The following is a 22,208-nucleotide window of genomic DNA, read 5'->3' as shown; positions in this document are numbered from 1 at the left end:
CGTGGTAAAATGTCTGTGCCAAATCGGGTAAAGAATGTCAGTGAAGCCAAATGGCAAAAATTAAGATGTCTGTACACTAATGCGAGGAACCTAGGTAACAAAATGGAGGAACTAGAGTTACTGGTGCAGGAAGTGAAACCGGATATTATAGGGATAACAGAAACATGGTGGAATAGTAGTCATGACTGGAGTACAGATATTGAAGAGTATGTGCTGTTTAGGAAAGACAGAAATAAATACAAAGGTGGTGGAGTAGCACTGTATATCAATGATGAGGTAGACTGTAAAAAAATAAGAAGTGACGGAATGGATAAGACAGAGTCTGGGCAAAAATCACATTGGGAAAGAAAGCTACTAGAGCCTCCCCTGAGATAGTGCTTGAGGTGTGCTACAGACTGCTGAGATCTGATCTGGATATGGATAGAGACCTCTTTAATGTTTTTAATGAAGTAAACACTAATGGGAATTATGTGATCATGGGAGACTTTAACTTCCCAGATATAAACTGTAGGACAAGTGCTAGTAATAATAATAGGGCTTAGATTTTCCTGGATGCAACAGCTGATGGATTCCTTCACCAAGTAGTTGAAGAACCAACAAGAGGGAATGCCATTTTAGATTTGGTTTTGGTGAGTAGTGAGGAGCTCATAGAAGAAATGGTTGTAGGGGACAACCTCAGTTTGAGTGATCATGAGCTAATTCAGTTCAAACTAGATGGAAGGATAAACAAAAATAGGTCTGGGACCAGGGACGGCCCCAAGCATGGCAGTCAGGCAGCTTTTGGCAGCGCGCCTGCGGGAGGTCTGCCGGTAACGCAGATTCAGTGGTGCGCCTGCGGGAGGTCTGCTGGTCCCGCTGCCAAATTGCCGCTGAAGCCGCGGGACCGGCAGACCTCCCACAGGCATGCCGCTGAAGGCAGCCTGACTGTCGCCCTCATGGGGACTGGCAGGCTGCCCCCTGTGGCTTGCCACCCCAGACATCCGTTTGCTGCACTGGTGCCTGGAGCCGCCCCTGTCTAGAACTAGGTTTTTTATTTCAAAAGGGCTAACTTTAAAGAATTAAGGAAATTAGTTAGGGAAGTGGATTGGATTGAAGAACTTGTGGATTTAAAGGCAGAGGAGGCCTGGAGTTTCAAGTCAAAGTTGCAGAAACTATCAGAGGCCTGCATCCCAAGAAAGGGGAAAAAAAATCATAGGCAGGAGTTGTAGACTAAGCTGGATGAGCAAGCATCTCAGAGAGGTGATTAAGAAAAAGCAGACAGCCTACAAGGAGTGGAAGATGGGCGGAATTAGCAAGGAAAGCTACCTTATTGACATCAGAACATGTAGGGATGAAGTGAGAAAGGCCAAAAGCCATGTAGAGTTGGACCTTGCAAAGGGAATTAAAACCAATAGTAAAAGGTTCCATAGCCATATAAATAAGAAGAAAACAAAGAAAGAAGAAGTGGTACCGCTAAACACTGAGGATGGAGTGGAGGTTAAGGATAATCTAGGCATGGTCCAATATCTGAACAAATACTTTGCCTCAGTCTTTAATGAGGCTAATGAGGAGCTTAGGGATAATGGTAGGATGACAAATGGGAATGAGGATATGGAGGTAGATATTACCACATCTGAGGTAGAGCCAAACTTGAACAGCTTAATGGAACTAAATTGGGGGGCCCAGATAATCTTCATCCAAGAATATTAAAGGAACTGGCACGTGAAATTGCAAGCCCATTAGCAAGAATTTTTAATGACTCAGTAAACTCAGGGGTTGTACCATATGACTGGAGAATTGCTAACATAGTTCCTATTTTTAAGAAAGGAAAAAAATGTGATGGGAGTAACTATAGGCCTGTTAGTTTGACATGTGTGCTTTGCAAGGTCTTGGAAAAAAATGTGAAGGAGAAAGTAGTTAAGGACATTGAGGTCAATGATAACTGAGACAAAATACAACATGGTTTTACAAAAGGTAGATCATGCCAAGCCAACGTGATCTCCTTCTTTGAAAAAGGTAACAGATTCTTTAGACAAAGGAAATGCAGTGGATCTAATTTACCTCGATTTCAGTAAGGCATTTGATACGGTTCCACATGGGGAATTATTAGTTAAATTGGAAATGATGGGGATCAATATGAAAATTGAAAGGTGGATGAGGAACTGGTTAAAGGGGAGACTACAGCGGATCATAGTGAAAGGTGAACTGTCAGGCTGGAAGGAGGTTATTAGTGAAGTTCCTCAGGGATCGGTTTTGGGACTAGTCTTATTTAATCTTTTTATTAGTGACCTTGGCACAAAAGGTGGGAATGTGCTAATAAAGTGTGCGGATGACACAAAGCTGGGAGGTATTGCTAACACAGAGAAGGACCAGGATATCCCACAGGAAGATCTGGATGACCTTGTAAACTGGAGTAATAGTAATAGAGTGAAAAGTGCAAGGTCATGCGTTTAGAGAGTAATAACAAGAATTTTGATTATAAATTGGGGACACATCAGTTGGAAATGACAGAGGAGGAGAAGGACCTCAGAGTATTGGTTGATCACAGGATGACTATGAGCCAATGTGATATGGCGGTGAAAAAAGCTAATGTGGCCTTGGGATGCATCAGACGAGGTATTTCCTGTAGAGATAAGGAGGTGTTAATACTGTTATACAAAGCACTGGTGAGACCTCATCTGGAGTATTGTGTTCGGTTCTGGTCTTCCATTTTTAAGAAGGATGAATTCAAACTGGAACAGGTACAGAGAAGGGCTACTAGGATGATCTGAGGAATGGAAAACCTGTCTTATGAAAGGAGACTCAAAGAGCTTGGCTTGTTTAGCCTAACCAAAAGAAGTCTGAGGGGAGATATGATTGCTCTTTATAAGTATATCAGAGGGATAAATATCAGAGAGGGAGAGGAATTATTTAAGCTTAGTACCAATGTGGACACAAGAACAAATGGATATGACCTGGACATTAGGAAGTTTGGACTTGAAATTAGACAAAGGTTTCTAACCATTAGAGGAATGAAGTTCTGGAACAGCCTTCCAAGGGGAGTAGTGGGGGCAAAAGACATATCTGGCTTCAAGACTAAGCTTGATAAGTTTATGGAGGGGATGGTATGATGGAATAGCCTAATTTTGACAATTAATAGATCTTTGATTATTAGCAGGTAAATATGCCCAATGGTCTGTAATGGGATGTTAGATGAGGTGGGATCTGAGTTATTACAGAGAATTCTTTCCTGGATGCTGGCTGGTGAGTTTTTCCCACATGCTCAGGGTTTAACTGATCGCCATATTTGGAGTTGGGAAGGAATTTTCCTCCAGGGAAGATTGGCAGAGGCTCTGGAGGATTTTTTGCCTTCCCATGGGGCACAAATCACTTGCTGGAGGATTCTCTGCACCTTGAGGTCTTTAAACCACGATTTGAGGACTTCAGTAAGTTAGACATAGGTTAGAGGTTTGTTACAGGAGTGGGTGGGTGAGATTCTGTGGCCTGTGTTGTGCAGGAGGTCAGACTAGATGATCGTGATGATCTCTTCTGACCTTAAAGTCTGAATCTATGATTTTCATCTGTTTGTGTTCTCCAGTCACTTACTTTTGATCGGCCCCTCTGAGGTTCCTTGCAGTCTTTTCTTGTCTTGACTTCAAAAGTAGAAATTAGAGGTGTTTTAGTGTCGTATACAGAAACACCTGAACCCCTACGAACCTCTATTCTCTGTAGATGATCTTGAATAAAATGAAGGCATTAGCGGGCAAACACATTACCATAGAATATTAGTCTTTGAAAACTAGCAGGTGTTTTCTATTAAACTCCTTGGCAATGGAGCGGTTAATTTTTTTAAAAATAATCACAATCCAGAAAACACATTCTCTGGCAGATTATAGCAATTTTAAACAGATACATTTTGGGACTGGCTGCTACTTGTGTTTAACATTTATGACTTGACATTTAGTAACATAATTTTGGCATTTTGAAATTGAGCGATATATTCACCTATCAACTGTGGGTGATTGAGTATTGAGCAGTGTAACATCTATTAGTTAAAAGAAGGACACAGTACTTGTGAATATACTGTAGGGAACAATTTTTATTGTCAGGAAGATAGCCAAAATGACATAATGGCACTTTTTCCCCCTTTCCTGATTTCTAGGAGTCTGTGACCATACAATGGAATGTAGAGGTTTTCCCATGAACTACCTAAATCGAAACATATTTTGCAACCACTCATTTGAAGGATTCTTCAGATACATCAGTAGTTGTGCTAAAGTAATATATTATGGAAGGGAAATGACATACACTGAGCCAAGATTTAGGTAGCAGTGCCTAAAGTTTTATACACTTAAGGAATGTAATAGTTCAGCAAAGCACAGAAATCACGACTATATAGTAAGCATAGACTTGGATATAATATGCCATTGGGGGTCTTTTTAAAAGCTTTTTGACTTTCTAGTACTTTATTATGCCATGACTGGCTTTTTTAAAATGCGTAAATCTCCTATTGGAAATTCTTCCTAATCTTTGATCTTTTTAAAATATTTCACTTTATTCAGTATCAAATGTAAAGCTTGTATCTCTAGAGTTATTTTCATCACTGTCTACTGACATATGTCGTATTAGATAACAAGTGGTATTCCATTTGAGAGCAGTATAACATTTCAAAACTTTAAAAATCTGGCATTTTCCCGTATGGTATTGACAGAGGAGACCATGATTCTGTTGGCTATCACTGTATATTGATACTATTGTTGTTCAACCTACGTAGTGTAACTTATTCAATTCTGTTATATTTACGTGTGAAATGTGGTAGAGATTATTTAACATGTCGATGTGAACTGATTTCAAATGCATGGAATGCAGCTCTGTCCAAGTTCCAGTTCCACAGAAGACCAACTGAAATCTGTTCTACATGTTTGCATTTGTAATTTCAGAATTTTAGTGGCTTATACTGCTTGCAATTAAGCTCTAGTGACAGTTACCACACAGTGCTGTCTCAGATACTGCAGTTAATTTTCTAAACTTACTTCTTATGCTGCATAATAATGATAGGTCTGATGACTTTTTAATGGCCACTGCAGTATTTTAACAATGAAAATAAATGTACATTCCCTACCAAATACACATACATACACATACACACGCACTTTGGAAAAAAAATTAGTCGCTGTTTTTTGTACAAAATCAAAAAAACAGTAGTGTTAGTAAAGATTAATGGGGACAAATAGTTGGATGTAGGTTGAAAAGCTAATAGAAAGCATTGGAAGATTACTAACTAGTGTGACAGACCCAGACCAGTGGGGTACAGGAGTCTGGTAGAGGGCAAATATACTGCTCATTGGATGAGTAGTTTTCTGTTCCCTGAGTGACCAGAGCAGGGGCTGCACTAGAGTAATCAGGAAACTGCTAGAACCAATTAAGACAGACAGGCTGATTAGCCTGCCTTGATTGGCTGCAGGTGATCTAATCAGGGCTCCTGGGTTTAAAAAGGAGCTCACTCCAGTCAGGCGAAGAGGAGCTAGAGGAGAGGAAGTGTGTGTGCTGGGAGCAAGAGGCGCAAGGAGCTGAGAGTGAGAGGGTGTGCTGCTGGAGGAGTAAAGAGTACAAGCGTTATCAGATACCAGGAGGAAGGTCCTGTGGTGAGGATAAAGAAGGTGTTTGGAGGAGGTTATGGGGAAGTAGCCCAGGGAGTTGTAGCTGTCATGCAGCTGTTACAAGAGGCACTATAGACAGCTGCAATCCACAGGGCCCTGGGCTGGAACCAGGAGTAGAGGACGGGCCCAGGTTCCCCCCAAACCTCCCAACTTCTGATCAGACACAGGGGGAGTTGATCCAGACTGTGGGGAAGATCACAGAGGTGAGCAGATCTGCCAATAAGCGCAGGGCCCACCAAGGTAGAGGAGGAACTTTGTCACACTAGGTTAACAGGACACTCAAAATTAGGATGCAACTGTTAATTGCTCCTTGCTGCCCTACCCCCGTGTCTTACTCTGGTGCTTTGATTTGTGACAACACTTAGTACTTAATTGAAATGATGATAGCAGCTTAGCACGAATCTTAAAACTGTGTTGTTGGCAGCTCTGCAGGGCAGGCCATCATGTGGTCCATTCTGACAAACACTGGTACTTAGTTATTTTTATCAGTTTATATTACACCTAGCCTCTCTAAACAAGGTTGGGTCTCTGTTGCACTACACCAGTAGTTCTCAACCTGTGGGCCACTTGCGGCCCAATCAGCACACAGCTGCTACCCATGTGACATTCTCAGGGCCATGCAGGTAGTATATATATTATATGTTTTAGCCCACATAACACAGAGATCTGCATATGCAGCCCACAGAGGTAAATAGGTTGAGAACCACTGCATTAGATAATGTACAAACATATAATAGTTCTTCGCTACCTTGAAGATCTTACAATCTAAGATTACAGTGCATCAAAGCTACATACCTTTTAGTGCTTACTTATTTCCCCAGAGATTTCAATTGAATTTATACTTGTGCCTAAACACTTTGCTGAATATTCATCTAAATACAGACAAAGGATGGCAGAAGCAGCAAGAGACAGAGTTGAAGTGACTTGCCCAACACCACAGAGCAGGTCAGTGACAGAAGCAGGAGTAGAACCAGGTCCCTAATGTCCAGTCCAGACTTTCACTTCATGAGCCAGAAATGAAACCAGAGGCCAAAAATCTCAGCAGAAAATGGAGAAGGCAACTAGAAAATTAAATGTCTGCCGCAATAGAGTGGAGCACAAGTTGGAAAGGATTATGAGACCCAAGGGCTCACTTGATGCCTGCTTGGTGGTGGACTTGGTAGCAGTGTGATGAGGGGAACAGTTTCTGTCCTGGGATTGGCTACAACAATTGATGTAGCAAACTACTTCGATTGTATAGGCCATCAGTAGATTTTGTTCAGTGGCAATTGATTTATTACTGTGCCCCCTGCCTCAGTAGCTTGACAGACTTTGTGTTGACTGAAAAAAAATAGATCAGAAGTCACGTCAGCAAAGTTTGCTCAGTTTGTCATTAGTGGTGTGCAATGACCATGTGTTGGGTGATATGACATCGGGAAAACTCAGTGAAACACACGGCTTGATTAGGGAGAGTTAACATAGTCTAGTAGAAAAGGTTGTAACAGAGAATATTACAACTTTTACTTGCGCTTGCTAGAAAATTAGTTGGACTTCGGCATCACATCAAAGACTATTGGAATTTTCAGTGATACCTCCAGTTGTATAATCCCTGTCTTTCTCTGTCTCTCTTGCCTCTCTTACCTCAAATGACAGTGGTTCCAATGCTGCAAGGAATTGAATGCGTTGTGCTGCCCAGTCTCCTGTAAAGGCAGCAGCTTTGTAGTGACAGTGGCTCTGGCTCTAGGAATATGTGACTTGAGGGAGGAGAAAATATCTAGCAAGGATGCTGTTCAGAATCTTTTCCCTCCCTTTCAATGTTCACGGTGCTCGTGAAGTTACAATGTCATATCTAAAGTGAGGCTGATAAAATTCAAAACATTTTAGGGTTTTAATTAAGAAAGAGCGTTCCTCTGCAAATTTAAAAATGAGGATCCAGTCAGTTGTTCCATCCGAGTTCATGTACTTCCCTAGTTTATACAGGTTTTAAAATTGTTCATTTGGCTGCTGATTTACCCAAGAAGCAGCACAGGAATAAATTGTACAACCTGAATTGAGCTGGCATTTGTCTGGTACTATGAAGCTGTCATGGTGGGTGCTTGGCTTTCTTCACGGGAACCAAGGATATTATTTTGATCATATTGTGTCACTGCAGACAGTTTACTAGTCTAGACTCATTTTCTCCAAAGCATTTGTATTCATGTGAGTTCATAGAATGGACTGAAACCTGTTTAGTTGATTTGTGATTTTAAGACAGAAGGATCTATTAGATTATACAAATCTAACCTCCTCACAATTTCAGCTGGTTATCCCTATACTGAGAGCAATTACTTGTGTTTGACTAAAGCATATCTTCCAGAAAAGTTTCCAGTTTTGTTCTGAAGACTTCAAGAGATGGAGAATATACCACTTCCCTTGGTAGTTTGTTTCAGTCATTAATCACCCTCACCGTTAAAAAATTGGGCCTTATTTCTAAGGGCTAGTCTACATTGGCAATGTTAAAGTGCTGCCGTGGCAGCGCTCTAATCTGGCTTGTGTAGTTGCGGCAGAGCGCTGGGAGAGCTTTCCCAGCGCTCTAAAAAAAAACACCTCCATGAGAGGCATATCTCCCAGCTCTGGTGCACTGTCTACATTGGTACTTTACAGTGCTGAAACTTGCTGTGCTCAGGGGAGTGTTTTATCACACCCCTGAACAAGAAGGTTGCGGCTTTGTAAAGTGCCAATGCAGACAAGCCCGAAATCCAATTTGTTTGTCTTAAACTTCTAGACATTGGTCCTTTTAATGCCTTTCTCTGACAGATTAAAAAGCCTGTTAATACCCATGAAGATATCTTTAGTCTCCTTGTGAAAGGTGCTGATACACCATAATGAGCCCTGTTTCAGTCTTTTTGATATACTAAACAGATTTGTCTGCTTTAGTCTCTCACTTTAAGGCTAGATTGCTCATTTGGAAAACAGAATCACTGCCAGTAAAGTATTAGATGCTCTACTACAGGGGCATTGGCATTAAATGGATGGACATAGATAGATTTGTGAGGAGACTGGATAGTTTTATGATCAATAATTTATAGTTATGCAGTATACTGTAAGGATAATGATATGATGAGATAACTGGCTCTGTGGATATGGGGAAAGCAGTAGATGTGATATAGCTTGACTTTAGCAAAGCCTTTGAAACAATCTCCCACAGTATTCTTGCCAGCAAGTTAAAGTAGTGTGGATTGGATGAATGTACTATAAGGTAGATAGAAAGCTGGATATATTGTTGGGCTCAACGGGTAATGATCAAGGGCTCGACGTCTAGTTGGCAGCCGGTATCAAGCGGAATGCCCCAGCGATTGGTACTAGGGCCAGCTTTGTTCAACATCTTGATTAATTATTTGGATGATGGGATGAATTGCACCCTCAGCAAGTTTGCAGATGACACTAAGATGTGGGGAGAGGTAGATACACTGGAGGGTAGGGACAGGGTCCAGCGTGACCTAGACAAACTGGAGGATTGGGCCAAAAGAAATCTGATGAGATTCAACAAGGACAAGTGCAGAGTCCTGCATTTAAGAAGGAAGAATTCCATGCACCACTATAGGCTGGGGACGGACTGGCTAAGCAGCAGTTCTACAGAAAACAACCTGGGGATTACAGTGAAGCTGTACATGTACAGAGAAGCTGGATATGAGTAAGCAGTCTGCCCTTGTTGCCAAGAAGGCCAATAGCATATTGGACTGCATTCCTAGGACCATTGCCAACAGATCAAGGGAAGTGATTATTCTCCTCTGTTCAGCACTGGTGAGGCCACACCTGGAGTACTGTGTGCAGTTTGGTCCCCCCAATGTGGACAAATCGGAGGGAGTCTAGCGCAGGGAAACGAAAATGATTAGGGGGCTGGGGCACATGACTTATGAGGAGAGACTGAGGGAACTGGGGTTATTTAGTCTAAAGAAGAGAAGCGTGAGGGGGGTTTGATAGCAGCCTTCAACCACCTGAAAGAGGGTTCCAAAGAGGATGGATCTAGACTTTTCTCAGTGGTAGCAGATGACAGAACAAGAAGCAATGGTCTCAAGTTTCAGTATGGGAGGTCTAGGTTGGATATTAGGAAACACTATTTCACTTGGAGGGTGGTGAAGCACTGGAATGGGTTATCTAGGGAGGCAGTGGAATCTCCTTCCTTAAAAGTTTTTAAGGCTTGGCTTGACAAAGGCCTGGCTGGGATGATTTAGTTGGTGTTGGTCGTGCTTTGAGCAGGGGATTGGACTAGATGACCTCCTGAGGTCTCTTCCAACCCTAATCTTCTATGATAATCAAATTTCATGCTTCAGGGCTTAATTTGATTGAGTTCAGGAAAGGAGTTTTCTCCTATGTAAATCATTGTACCATTGGCTAGACCAGTGGTCCCCAAACTAGGGGGGTGGGGGACACGGCAGAACCTGGGCCAGCACTCATGCGGGGGGGGAGAGGAGGGAGCGCTACTCAGGCCTGCTCTGCTCCCAGTTCCTTTTTGACAGTGCCCCAGCTTCAGCTCCTGATTGTGGGCCTGGCTCCTGACTGCAGCCGCACTCTGGCTCCGGCTCCTGAGTGCAGCCTTGGGGTGGGGTGGGGGGCATGGACAGTTTCCATTATGGGTAAGGGGGGCCATGATGAAAAAGTTTGGGGACCACTGGGCTAGAAGTATTGTAGAAAGTACTTTTTTTACTATTACATGTTGACTCAACTGGCCACAAGATACTAGTATCCTCCAAGTGTGAAATATCTTTTAAGCTGGTAAAAACTTTAAAACTGGTTAGAAGCACTGTAAGTGCAACTACTGTATAATAATGCTAATGCAGTGAAATAGGAATGCAAATACAGTACACAATTGTGAGTGGTATCAATGGAGCTTAGGGTAGGCATCCATTTACCAGGGTCATGCTTGGGAGATATGTAAATAGGTATAGGGAGAAGTATGAGATGGAAGAGCTATTACTTGCTGTGAGTTTGTTTGAATAAATAATCAAGTTAAATTTTGCTTATTTAAGTCAAAATAAAACACTGGTGTGAGCAAGTTTATTGCTCAAATACTCCAGTCTCCTCTGTCACATACTGTAAAGTAACACTTCAAGAAGTGTTGGATGATACAAGTTGCTGAGAGTTGCAGAGCCATCTTCAGCACCTCTTGTCCCCCAATGTAAATGCAAGATCAGGCATTATAGGGAATAATGAGCTTTTATGTACAAGTGCAATGATAAAAAATCAGATGTGAGAGGAATCAAGACTGATTTCAAGTGTACAATATCCAAATTCAAGTATAAGAAACAAAAAAAAACTGTACAAAATGTCTAGTGAGTATTGGCAAGGCTGCTTTGAGAGATTTTGTGCATTCAGTAGAATTGAGAGGAATGCTTTTCAGATGCTGGTCACATCAGAAGTATTTTATCTACATTTTGTGGTAGCCCCTTTCCTATTTTAGTTCAAAGTTATTCCATGTAGGCTTTATATTACCCTAAACAGTTCCTTGAACAATATGTTTAAGTGGTGAAATTGGCTGAGGTACTGCAAGAGAATGTCTCAGACTGCTTTTTGGCTTCTTCTCCAGAACAAGCATTTCTTCTTCTTTGTTTCAATAACTACTTTTTACCAGCTGGATTTTAAATTGGTGATCTACACAATGAGACAATCTGTTTTCTCTTCATTTGCTAGTGTGTCTTAGAGAGAATTTCAGGACAAAGATGGTCAATGTTTTATTGACCTACAATGCATCTTGATTATTAGAAGGCTAATTTCGAAGACTAAGTGTCCATATAAAAGGAAAAAGCGGTAACTGTTTTATGCTACTTGACAGTTGTGGGCTAGAGTAAGTCTGGTCCTAGACTTTCATGTAGGTTTTGGATACTCTCTTTAGTAGGTTACTGTCCAAGGCATTTTCCTGTCATTAAAATTTAACTTGTTTTATAAATATATGTATCTTGCTGATACTTACTCTTTTTGCATATTCCCCTAGGTTCAATAATAGCAATGACAGTATTTAAAGTAAGCGTGCAGATTGGCAGCTTGAAGTTGTCCTAGGCACGCGGTTTAAAAAGGTGAAGGCTTGTTTGTTGACAGAATGTCTAGTGAACTGCTTTGTAGAGTTGTAGCTGTGTCAGTCTCTGGATATTAACAAGACAAGGTGAATGAGCTTACAACAGAACTGTTCTTCAGGTCTGGAAAACTTACTGTGAATATCTGCATTGTGGTTGGACAATCCCTTCCCCCAAGCCCCACAAGTCTGAGTCATCTGGCATGGGCCAGCTGCAGGTTTTTGCTTATAGTGTAGATATACCCAGAGTTAGTTTCCCAGACCTGAAAAAGATCTCTGTGTAAACTCGAAAGTTGGTCCAATAAAAGATATTCCCTCACCTATGTTGTGTCTCTAGTGAGCTGGCAGGCAGTTAGATAAAAAGTGATAAAATCTTTTAGGATGTTTGTCCAGTGTAACATATAGCTTGTGTGATATCCATTTCAGCAGAGGGTAAGAAGCCCAAGCTTTAACAAAGAGATCATGCTTCAGAATTCTAAAGATTTGTTTTTACATAATTTACAAATTTGTTTGAAGCAAAAGATCTGCTCAGAGAGTCACCTTCTATTGCTTATTATAAATAATGATAAAATGCATTATAGAAAACAAAATTCAGACTATTTGGAGCTAGGCCTGGTTTTTGAAACCCCAAACCCATGAATGTATTTTAGAATGGTTGGTCAAAATATCCCTATTAGTACAGCAGTTCCATTGTTGTACATACAGATTCAGAGTGATACTGCACTGCCTTGCATTTTGTGTAGTTATTTACACCCACGGGAGAAGCGTGGAAAATACTACTAAATCAGAACAGTATCATTTTATACCTACTTTTCATAGCTATTCTAATCATTGAGTCTGAAATAAAACGTACTTCCTTACCTGGAACATGAACCCTGGACCCTCACATTAAAAATAAGATGCTTTACCGCCTGAAGCCCTCCCTGTGCGAAGGTGTAACACATGGTGCATGACCCTGGAAAATCCAGGCCCACAGTATTTAATTTGTACCACGTCTGTTGTACTTGGTACTATTTCATACATTTTTTGTGGTATGCATGTTTAAAAGATTAGCATCCTATCAATGTGTTCAGTGCCCTTCCCCTTTATCTTTTCACTTGTATAATACTTTTAGCACTTGTAAAAAGCTCCTTATTGACTGTCCGAGATAGGGAAGTCTTTCATTACCCGAAGAATAAGCATAGCATAATCAGCAAAAGTGTATGCATTCTTACAACACCTTAACGGTATGCCTCAACCTCTAACTATAGGGATAAGAGGCATGTTCACCTTCCATGCCTGTTTAATTCCTGGCCTCTCTGCTACTGTCTTGGTTGCCAGTTTGTGGCTATTATAATGGTGATTTTGTTGCTTGGACACTTGTTCATAAAGAACTGGATTGCAACTGCTAACTTATTTCTTATTTGCCACCAACAGCTATCAGCATGTAAAAACTCAGTTGTCAGAGTCAGTGGTGACTGTACAGGGAGTTTTAGTTGATGTACCTTCTTGTCCAGGGGTTCTCAAATTGGGTGTCAGGACCCCTTAGGGGTCATGAGGTTATTACATGGGGGGTCACGAGCAGTCAGCTTCCACCCCAAACCCCACTTTGCCTCCAGCATTTATAATAGTGTTAAATATATAAAAAAGTGTTTTTAGTTGATAAGGCGCGTTCAGAGAGGCTTGCTATGTGAATGGGGTCACCGGTGCAGAAGTTTCAGAACCGCTTTTCTTGTCCCTTCATCATGTCCATTTCCATAATTTCCCTTGGGGACTGTATTGCTTAAACTTAGGGTAACTCACATCTTTACTCATCACCTCTGATTTTGTCTCACTTGAGGCTAATTGGGTCTAAGCTGGTGAAATGCATATATCAAACATCTGGAAGAGAGAAGTGTAGTAAAAAAGCAAAATGTAAGGATTAATATCAGCCACTCCTTATTCTAATCTGCACTATTTTATAGCTTTTTTCCATCTCCTTGGCATGCACTGAAAATAGACCAATTTAGACTCACTTAGACCTAATTACACCCACTTACCAATCTGTGACTTAGAAATCACCTCTGCAGTTGTTCATGAGACACTACTTATCATAGAATGTGTTTAAAAGTAGCTTAGCAATCATTATGGTAAATGAAGATCGCCTGCTGAAGGCTACTGTGATTGCTAGGAGACAGAGTTAGAAATTGGATTGGATATTACTAATATGACTGAGTGGTATTTAGGTCCTAGCTAACTGGCCATCAGGTCACTTGCCAAATAGATAATAGACAAGACATATCAGGAAAATATATCACTCAGTCATTGACCCTTTAGTGCATAGGTAGCAGGAAGTGGCTGGAAAGCGACCCTAAAGAAACGGCTGAAGAGTCCTCATTGTAGAGGAATCTACGGGTGGCATGAAAACAGTGCATCGAGGCATATGCCACCCACTCGGTCCCTTTGTGCTGGGGCCAGAGAGAGGTGGGCTGGGCCAAAGTGTAAGGTGTTCAGCCAGTAACTCAGGTCATGTAGCAGTCCCTATCTATTTTTTATTCTCATTAGTTCCTTTTCTGCAATACAGAGTACCTGTTTCTAGAGCACCTATTAAGCTAAAATGTATGTGCTAGTTTGCAAGCCTCATCACAGTTTGAGGATTAATATTTATTCCTGAAATGTTGCTGTGGAATTAGAAGAACAAGCACAAAGTATTGTTTCGTTAATCCTGTGAATCATATCTACGGCTGATATTATAACCAAAGATGAATTTAAAAAGGCTACCATGAGACTATTACAAGTTAACTATCCTGTAGGTTATGTTTATGATGCTACAATATAGAATAACTACTTGATGCTGTGTCTGAATTTTTTCTTTCAAAAATTCAAGGCATAGGTCTTGATTTTCCTCTCATTTGAACAAATATAAATTAGTGGTAACTGCCACTGACATCAAAGGATTTGCATGCAACAGTTTTAACACCAGTGTAAGAAAAGGAAGGCTTTCTAGTGGTTAGGGCACTAGTCTAGAACACAAAGACCTTAATTTACATCTCCTTTCCTCCACCTCCTTCCTGTGTGACCCTGAGCGAGTCACTTAGCCTCCCTGTGTCTCAGTTCCTCATCTGAATAAACTGTACTTCCCTCTTTATTTAACAAAGGGGGTTGTGACACACGCAGATAATGTGATAATAGGCATCAGATAAAACAGATGGGAGAATCTGGTGAATAGCTTTATATCTACATAGAACAATTTTTCTTGAGACATCTCTGCTTTTCATGCAAGACATTTGCATTGTCCCTAAAGCTGAAGAGATTTTGCAAGATGATACTTTGTCCTTTTCCATCCTCTGAAGAAAGGTCTCAGTATGGCATAGTCTGCCCTGAGTATCTCTGAATCGTTATATGCAGTGTTGTTGTAGCCAATATTAGAGAGACCAGGGGGGTGAGGTAATAGCTTTTATTGGACCAGCTTCTGTTGGCAAGAGAGACATGCTTTTGAGCTTACACAGAGCTCTTCTTCAGGTCTGGGAAACATACTCAGAGTGTCTCTCTCACCAACAGAAAGAAGTTGGTCCAATAAAAGATATTCCCTTACTCACCTTGTCTCTCTGAATTGTTAGACTAGGAAAATATTTCTCACCATGAAATGAAAATTGGCTGAAGGGCAGTAATCAGAATGGAAGTGTAAAACGAGACCTTTCTCATGCTGCTTGTATTACAGGGTTGCCACTTGCAAGTGCACATCCTTGCATCTAGTTCTTGGATGGTAGGTCTCACGGCATCAGGTTCTCCCTGCTACTGGGCTACTTGCTCGGTGATAGTTTCTTTTCTGCTAACTTGGCCCTCTGGCCATGTCATCGTTTAGTCCACCCCTTCCACTGTCCAAATGTTGTCTCCAGACTGTGTTCAGCCCCATCTTGGGCTCTCTGACAGTGGCTGGCGGGGAACCCAGGCCCATCCTCTACACCAGGTTCCAGCCAGGTACTTACAACCAGCAGTGTAGGTCTGCTTAGTTCCAGTCCCTGGTGCTGTTTCTCCTTCCTAGACAGCTTCTCTATCTACTTGTCTGTTTCTGGGTTTACCACTGGACCTTAATCTACTCCCTATGGCTACTTCACCCCTCCTAGCCTCTTGCCCAACTCCTTATTCCAGGGCAAAATCCCATTACTTTGCCCCTGGACTTCCTTCATGTCCCTGATAGTCTCCCTCCTCTCAGGAGTGATTGCAGACTCCTTCCACTTTTTGCTCTCAGTTTCTTAGCAATATAGTATTGTCCTAGCCCTTCCCCAGTTGGGATTCACTGTCAATCCTACCCCACATTTTGTTAAGTGACACCAGGTGACCTAACTGGCCTCTCAGACCATTGTTATCAGGGCTGCAGTGCAGTGCACACCCCATTAAAATGCAAAAATATCAGTGTTCAAACTTTAGCTCACCCTTTATCCATGTGGACGATGGTTCTGACAGACCAATTGCCAAATATCTACAAGATGATAAATTGGGTGTGTCACAGGGTAGGTCCACCCCATCAGAGGGGTGTCAGGTTGTGGTGGGACAGCCCATGTGGCCTAATCTCTGCTCCCTTCGGTAGTCAGCCCAGATTAAGGTGAGCTGCTTCCTTTTATATCCTGGTTCCAGCTGGAGCATGCCCAGGAGAGATGAGGGAGTGCAGCCTCTTCGTGTGATTAACACTGCTGAACCAGTGTGGGGGAGGTGTATCTTGTCACAGGGTGGCATAACACATAATGAGGGAGAATTACTTGACATTTTCTTGTTTGCTGGAAGTAAACAGACTATGGATCTGATCCTGCAGCCACTGACGTAAATGGTGACTTTCCTACTTATTTCAAAGAAAGTAGAATCAGGATTGTGCCCTAGGAATACAAAGAAAATAGAAATGCTTACTTTTAATTATTTCTGTCTTTCCAAATGGCCATATTCTGCCTGATTGTCTAATAAAATATTTAAATCTAGCTTTCTTAGCAAGCAGGCTAAGATTCAACAGCTTCATTTCCTAGAATCATAGATTTTAAGGTCAGAAGGGACCATAATGATCATCTAGTCTGACCTCCTGCACAATGCAGGCCACAGAATCTCACCCACCCACTCCTGTATCAAACCTATGTCTGAGCCATTGAAGTCCTCAAATCATGGTTTAAAGACTTCAAGGTGCAGAGAATCTTCCAGCAGGTGACCCATGCCCCACACTGCAGAGGAAGGCGAAAACCCCCCAGGGCCTCTGCCAATCTGCCCTGGAGGAAAATTCCTTCCCGATCCCAAGTATGGCGATAGGCTAAACCCTGAGCATGTGGGCAAGACTCACCAGCCAGACACCCAGGAAAGAATTCTCTGTAGTGACTCAGATCCCACCCCATCACAAGCCATTGGGCATGTTTACTGCTAATAGTCAAAGACCAATTAATTGCCAAAATTAGTCTATCCCATTATACCATCCCCTTCATAATCCTATCAAGCTTAGTCTTGAAGCCAGATATGTCTTTTGCCCCCACTGCTCCCCTTGGAAGGCTGTTTCAGAACGTCACTCTTCTCGTGGTTAGAAACTTTTGTCTAATTTCAAGTTTAAACTTCCTGATGGCCAGTTTATATCCATTTGTTCTTGTGTCCACATTGGTACTGAACTTAAATAATCCCTCTGATATATTTATAGAGAGCACTCATATCTCCCCTCAGACTTCTTTTGGTTAGGCTAAACAAGCCAAGCTCTTTGAGTCTCCTTTCATAAGACAGGTTTTCCATTCCTCGGATCATCCTTGTAGCCCTTCTCTGAACCGGTTCCAGTTTGAATTCATCCTTCTTAAACATGAGAGACCAGAACTGCACACAGTACTCCCAGATGAGGTCTCACCAGTGCCTTGTATAACGGTACTAATACCTCCTTATCTCTACTGGAAATACCTCATCTGATGCATCCCAAGACCACATTAGCTTTTTTAATGGCCAGATCACATTGGCAGATCATAGTCATCCTGTGATCAACCAATACTCCAAGGTCATCGTCCTCCTCTGTTACTTCCAACTTATGCGTCCCCAGCTTATAACAATAATTCTGGTTACTAATCCCTAAATGCATGACCTTGCACTTCCTGGAGATAAGATTCATACAAGGCCCTATGTATGACTGAAGCTCCCCTAAGCATTAGGTGGCTTACTTGGTACAGAGACCCATTTGTGAGCTCCCAGAACAGGGCTGAAATTCATCCTATGTGAGTGATAATATTAACTGAAGTGCCTTGATGAGACTAATAAGTTGCCTGTATGGGGGTTTCCTAGAAACTACATTCTAGCAGAAATGAACCTTATTATATGGCTGTTGGCTTGGAATTATTAATCTGATTTTATATAAAATATATGGCCTTGTAAGGTTCCGGTGCTGGGACTCGTCCCTCTCAGGAGCGGCGGGGAGCCAGGGCGCCTCCCTACAGGCAGCAGTCTGTGCAGAGTCCAGACCCTTCAGCCGGGCTGAGCAAACGAATAGTCTAAGCAATTCCAAGTCCTAATCCTTCAGCAGGAGCTAAGATGACACAGGGTCTATAAGCCCGGCCCTGGAGCAGGGGCAGGGCAACAAGCAGTTCTGGCTCAGGGCCCTTCAGCAAGGGCTGAGCAAGTACAGAGTCTATAAGCAGTTCGGGCTCAGACCTTTCAGCAGGGCTGAGCAATACAGTACATAAGCCCGGCCTTTGGGTGGGGCAGGGCAGTAAGCAGCTCACAGCTCAGACCTCCCAGCAGGGCTGAGCGAATACAAAGTCTATAGCCCAGGTCCTTGAGTAGGACAGGGCAACAGGCTGTTAGGCTCAGGCCTTTCAGCAGGGGCTGAGCAACAAGTGAACAGTAGCAGTCTGTAAAGCCCAAGCCCTGGCTCAGGGCAGGGCAACAAACACAGGTAAGGGTCAGACCCTCAAGCAGGGACTGAACAACGAGTTAAACAGCACAATAGGCCTCCTCAGGCCAGGGGGAGAGGGAGTCTGCTACTTTTGGAAGGGTGGCAGGGGGGACGCAGGCCCTCCCACTCCACTGCATTCCAGCCCGGGGCCCTAGCAGCGGCAAGGGTTCGCTTCAGTCAGTGGGGAATCCTGGCCGCAACACACTGACATTGGTTCAGGGTCCCCTGGAGCCAGACTGGGGTTGGCTTCTCCCGGGCCACTTCCAATCTCCCCCTCTCTAGGTACCTGTCCTTCACCGGCGTCGTCCGGCGGGTCCCAGACCATGGGTTCCTCAGGATACCGAGCATAGGGGAGCTCGGGGAGCTCCTCTGGATGCCGGGCGTAGGGGAGCTCGGGGAGATCCTCTGGATGCCGGGCGTAGGGGAGCTCGGGGAGCTCCTCTGGATGCCGGGCGTAGGGGAGCTCGGGGAGCTCCTCTGGATGCCGGGCGTAGGGGAGCTCGGGGAGCTCCTCTGGATGCCAGGCGTAGGGGAGCTCAGGCCAGCGTTCCTCTGGGTACTGGGCACGAGGCAGGTCAGGCGAGCGCTCCTTCGGGTAGTGAGCACGGGGCAGGCTGGGCCCGGCGGGAGCTCAGGCACCAACGTCTGTCCTCTCTGGCAGTCTGCGGCCAACTGAGCGGTGAGGCCGGGCTTTTATACTTCCTGTCCCGCCCCTTGACTTCCGGGGGGCGGGGACAGGTGGTGGTGGCTCCGCCCACTGAGGCACCTGTTCTTGCTCGTCCCTCTCAGGCGCGGCGGGGAGCCAGGGTGCTTCCCTACAGGCCTATAGAGAGTGAAGAAAAGATCTAAAGAAAAAATGTGTACCACTTGGAAATAATCATGACCTTTTTCAATTAACTATTGAAATAGTTCATGTAAGGAATATATAACTTACAGTTATGCAGAGAATTAGCAAACTAATTTCCTGAAACACACAAGTGTTTTTGAAGTCATGAAAACCTGAGATACTAAACAACTGGAAAGAGCAAATGTGGTAGTGATTTAATCAAAACAACAGAGTTATCCTGACAACAGCTGCCTTATAAGTTTAAATCCTAATGAAACCAAAATTAAGAGTGGAAAAACAAAATGTAAAAATCTAGAGGATTGGTTGTGTATTTGTAAAGAACTTATCTTGCCAGACCTCAGTCGGTGGGTGGGTGGGAGTAGGAGGGTGGATGGGGACTAAGTGGAGATACAAAATTAGTGGAGATGGTTTTAAAACCAAGCATCCAAAAAAACCCAAACCACTACTGAAAATTTTAATAGAACAATTTCCCATTTTTTACTGTTATATTATTACTTTTTTAATTGAAAAATCTTGACTACCTTTGCAACTGGTCAAAAACCAAAACCAATGTGTTCAATCTCAATCTTTTGGGGGGATTTTTCATTGATTTAAATTTTGGATTAAATATTTAATCAAAAATGCAAAATTTGAATTTTTTGAACAGCTCTAGAAATTTGTGCATACATATAATGTATATTGATTTTAACAGACAAAGGCACATAATTTCACAAAATGTTACCAAAAGCATTCAGATAGGTTTGAGTATAGCACTGTCTGTCACATGAGTTGAGACCGCAAAGAAAGGAACATTACATTGCTTTCAACATATGTCATTTAAAAAGTCAAAAATTATCAACAGAAACCTTACATTTCATGATAAAACTATGCTATCTCTCATGTCATTGTGTGGAAACTTGACAAGTGTTGATTTTTTTTTTTAATAGAGTCCATTATGTCAAGTTTTGGGTTGTGTCTAGTGGAGCTATATTGAATAGGTTTGTTGTTATGACTGGTCTTCATATAGTCATTAGTAAGCCAGAGAGACAGTAAATAGTACACTAATCATTCACAGATTATCCCAAATTGGAAGTTACTGTATAGCCACTGAGGAAGGAGAACTTATTGAATGGACTTGAGAAATTAACATAACGACACTGGAAAAATGGAAGTGAATGCATCTGAGGAAAAAAAGAGAAGGGGAAAAAACTGTTATCATAAAGTCAAACAAAACCTGGGATGATGATGAATGGCAAATGAGAAAAGAGTTTGATTTGTTATATGTATCAGAGAGGTAGCCATGTTAGTCTGTATCCATAAACGCAACAAGTCGTCCGGTGGCACCTTAAAGACTGACAGATTTATTTGGGCATAAGCTTTCATGGGTAAAAAACCCACTACTACTTCAGATGCAGTGAGTTTTTTACCCACGAAAGCTTATGCCCAAATAAATCTGTTAGTTTTTAAGGTGCCACCAGACTCCTCCTTGTTATATGGCAACAGGAAAAGGGAAATACATGTACAGAGAAACACCATGGTGCAGGAAGGTGAGTCCCTTTGTATACAGTCCTGGTGGGACAACAACTGGAGTACTGAGAACAGTTACAGAAATCTCATTGCCCCCAAAATTTAGATAATCTTCTCTAAACTTTCTGCAAATTAACAAAAACTGAGGCAGCTAAAAGAACCAATGTTCTATTTACATGTATTATAGAGTTGTGAACATCAGAAGTGGAGAAAAAATATTTAAGGATGATATAAACCAGGAGTAAGAGGATGGAGTAAAGACATGGAATATCAGGAATGAGAGCCATATGATTTTGGAAGTCTCTCCCAAAGGAAATCACATTGATGGACATATTTAAGATTGGACTTGACAAAACATTGTAGGGGAAAAAAAGACCACACTGTCTAAGTGACTTATCTGGTCTTTTCCAACACCTATTTCTATGACTCTTAAATTTAGTCTCCTGCGCTGTCAGTTTGCACAGTGCTAAATTTTTTAAATAACAAAATGTAAAATGTTTTCCCCTTAAAATATCCTTTTCTGTTCAGGAAACAATATTGATTTTGATGTGTGTTTTCAACAGAGAAGAGATTAATGTGTCTTTTTTTCCGGCTTGCAACAAAAGTTGCAACCTTTAATTTTAAATTGCAACTTTTAATGGTGAAACATATTTGGAACTGACCTTGCTCCTAAAGAATTGTACAGGCATTTTTGATAGATTTCTTTGGGAGCTGGATTTTCTTTGGATGCCATCCTCATTCAGCAACATTGGAATAAATATTTAGCCTCATCCTGCAAAGTACTAAGTGCTCTCAACTCCTATGAAGTCATTAGATGGGAGGACTCAGCTTCTCTCCTATGGGAGTCAGCAATTTAGAAAGTCAGGATTTACTGTGCAAAGACATCATAGGAAGCATAAATCACTGGATCTCATGAAGAGCATTACCAGTAGACTGGCTGGTCCCAGTTATCAATGAAAAAGACGGGTTACATCCATTGTAATGAGAATTTGTGTTTGTCATTTTTTTCCCCTCTAGGTATCTGTTTGAGATTCTGGAGACATTAAGGCTGTTTTTCAAACACAGGGTGGTTTGAGTAATCTACTTCCCATTTAGGGCAGCTCCTGAGGAAAGCTAGTATTCATCTCCTATCAGTCTCAAATGTCTGCACTGTATCTGTCTGAATGGAGACAGCTGGAAATTATTAGAACAGACTGAGATGTGAAGTCACATAGGAAAGAATTTTAAATAAAAAAGAAGAGCTGATGCTCAGTGCTGTATTAACAGGAGAGGAGTTCAAGTAGTAAACTGGGCAGATTTTCAAACAGCATATGGGAATTTAGCTGTTTGACTCCACTGATATCAGTTGCT

At 42.1% G+C, this 22,208-nt stretch overlaps 1 protein-coding gene across 7 annotated transcripts in view; it reads left to right on the top strand.

Annotated features, from left to right (window-relative positions):
• Positions 1 to 22,208, top strand: part of PCLO (piccolo presynaptic cytomatrix protein) — a 540,429-nt gene that overhangs the window by 73,736 nt on the left and 444,485 nt on the right. The window lies entirely within an intron of this gene.

Source organism: Gopherus evgoodei, chromosome 1, assembly GCF_007399415.2.
Source record: "Gopherus evgoodei ecotype Sinaloan lineage chromosome 1, rGopEvg1_v1.p, whole genome shotgun sequence".
Lineage (NCBI taxonomy): Eukaryota > Metazoa > Chordata > Testudines > Testudinidae > Gopherus > Gopherus evgoodei.
Note: the sequence above shows the minus strand (reverse complement) of the source record. Positions and strands in the feature narration are given on the sequence as shown.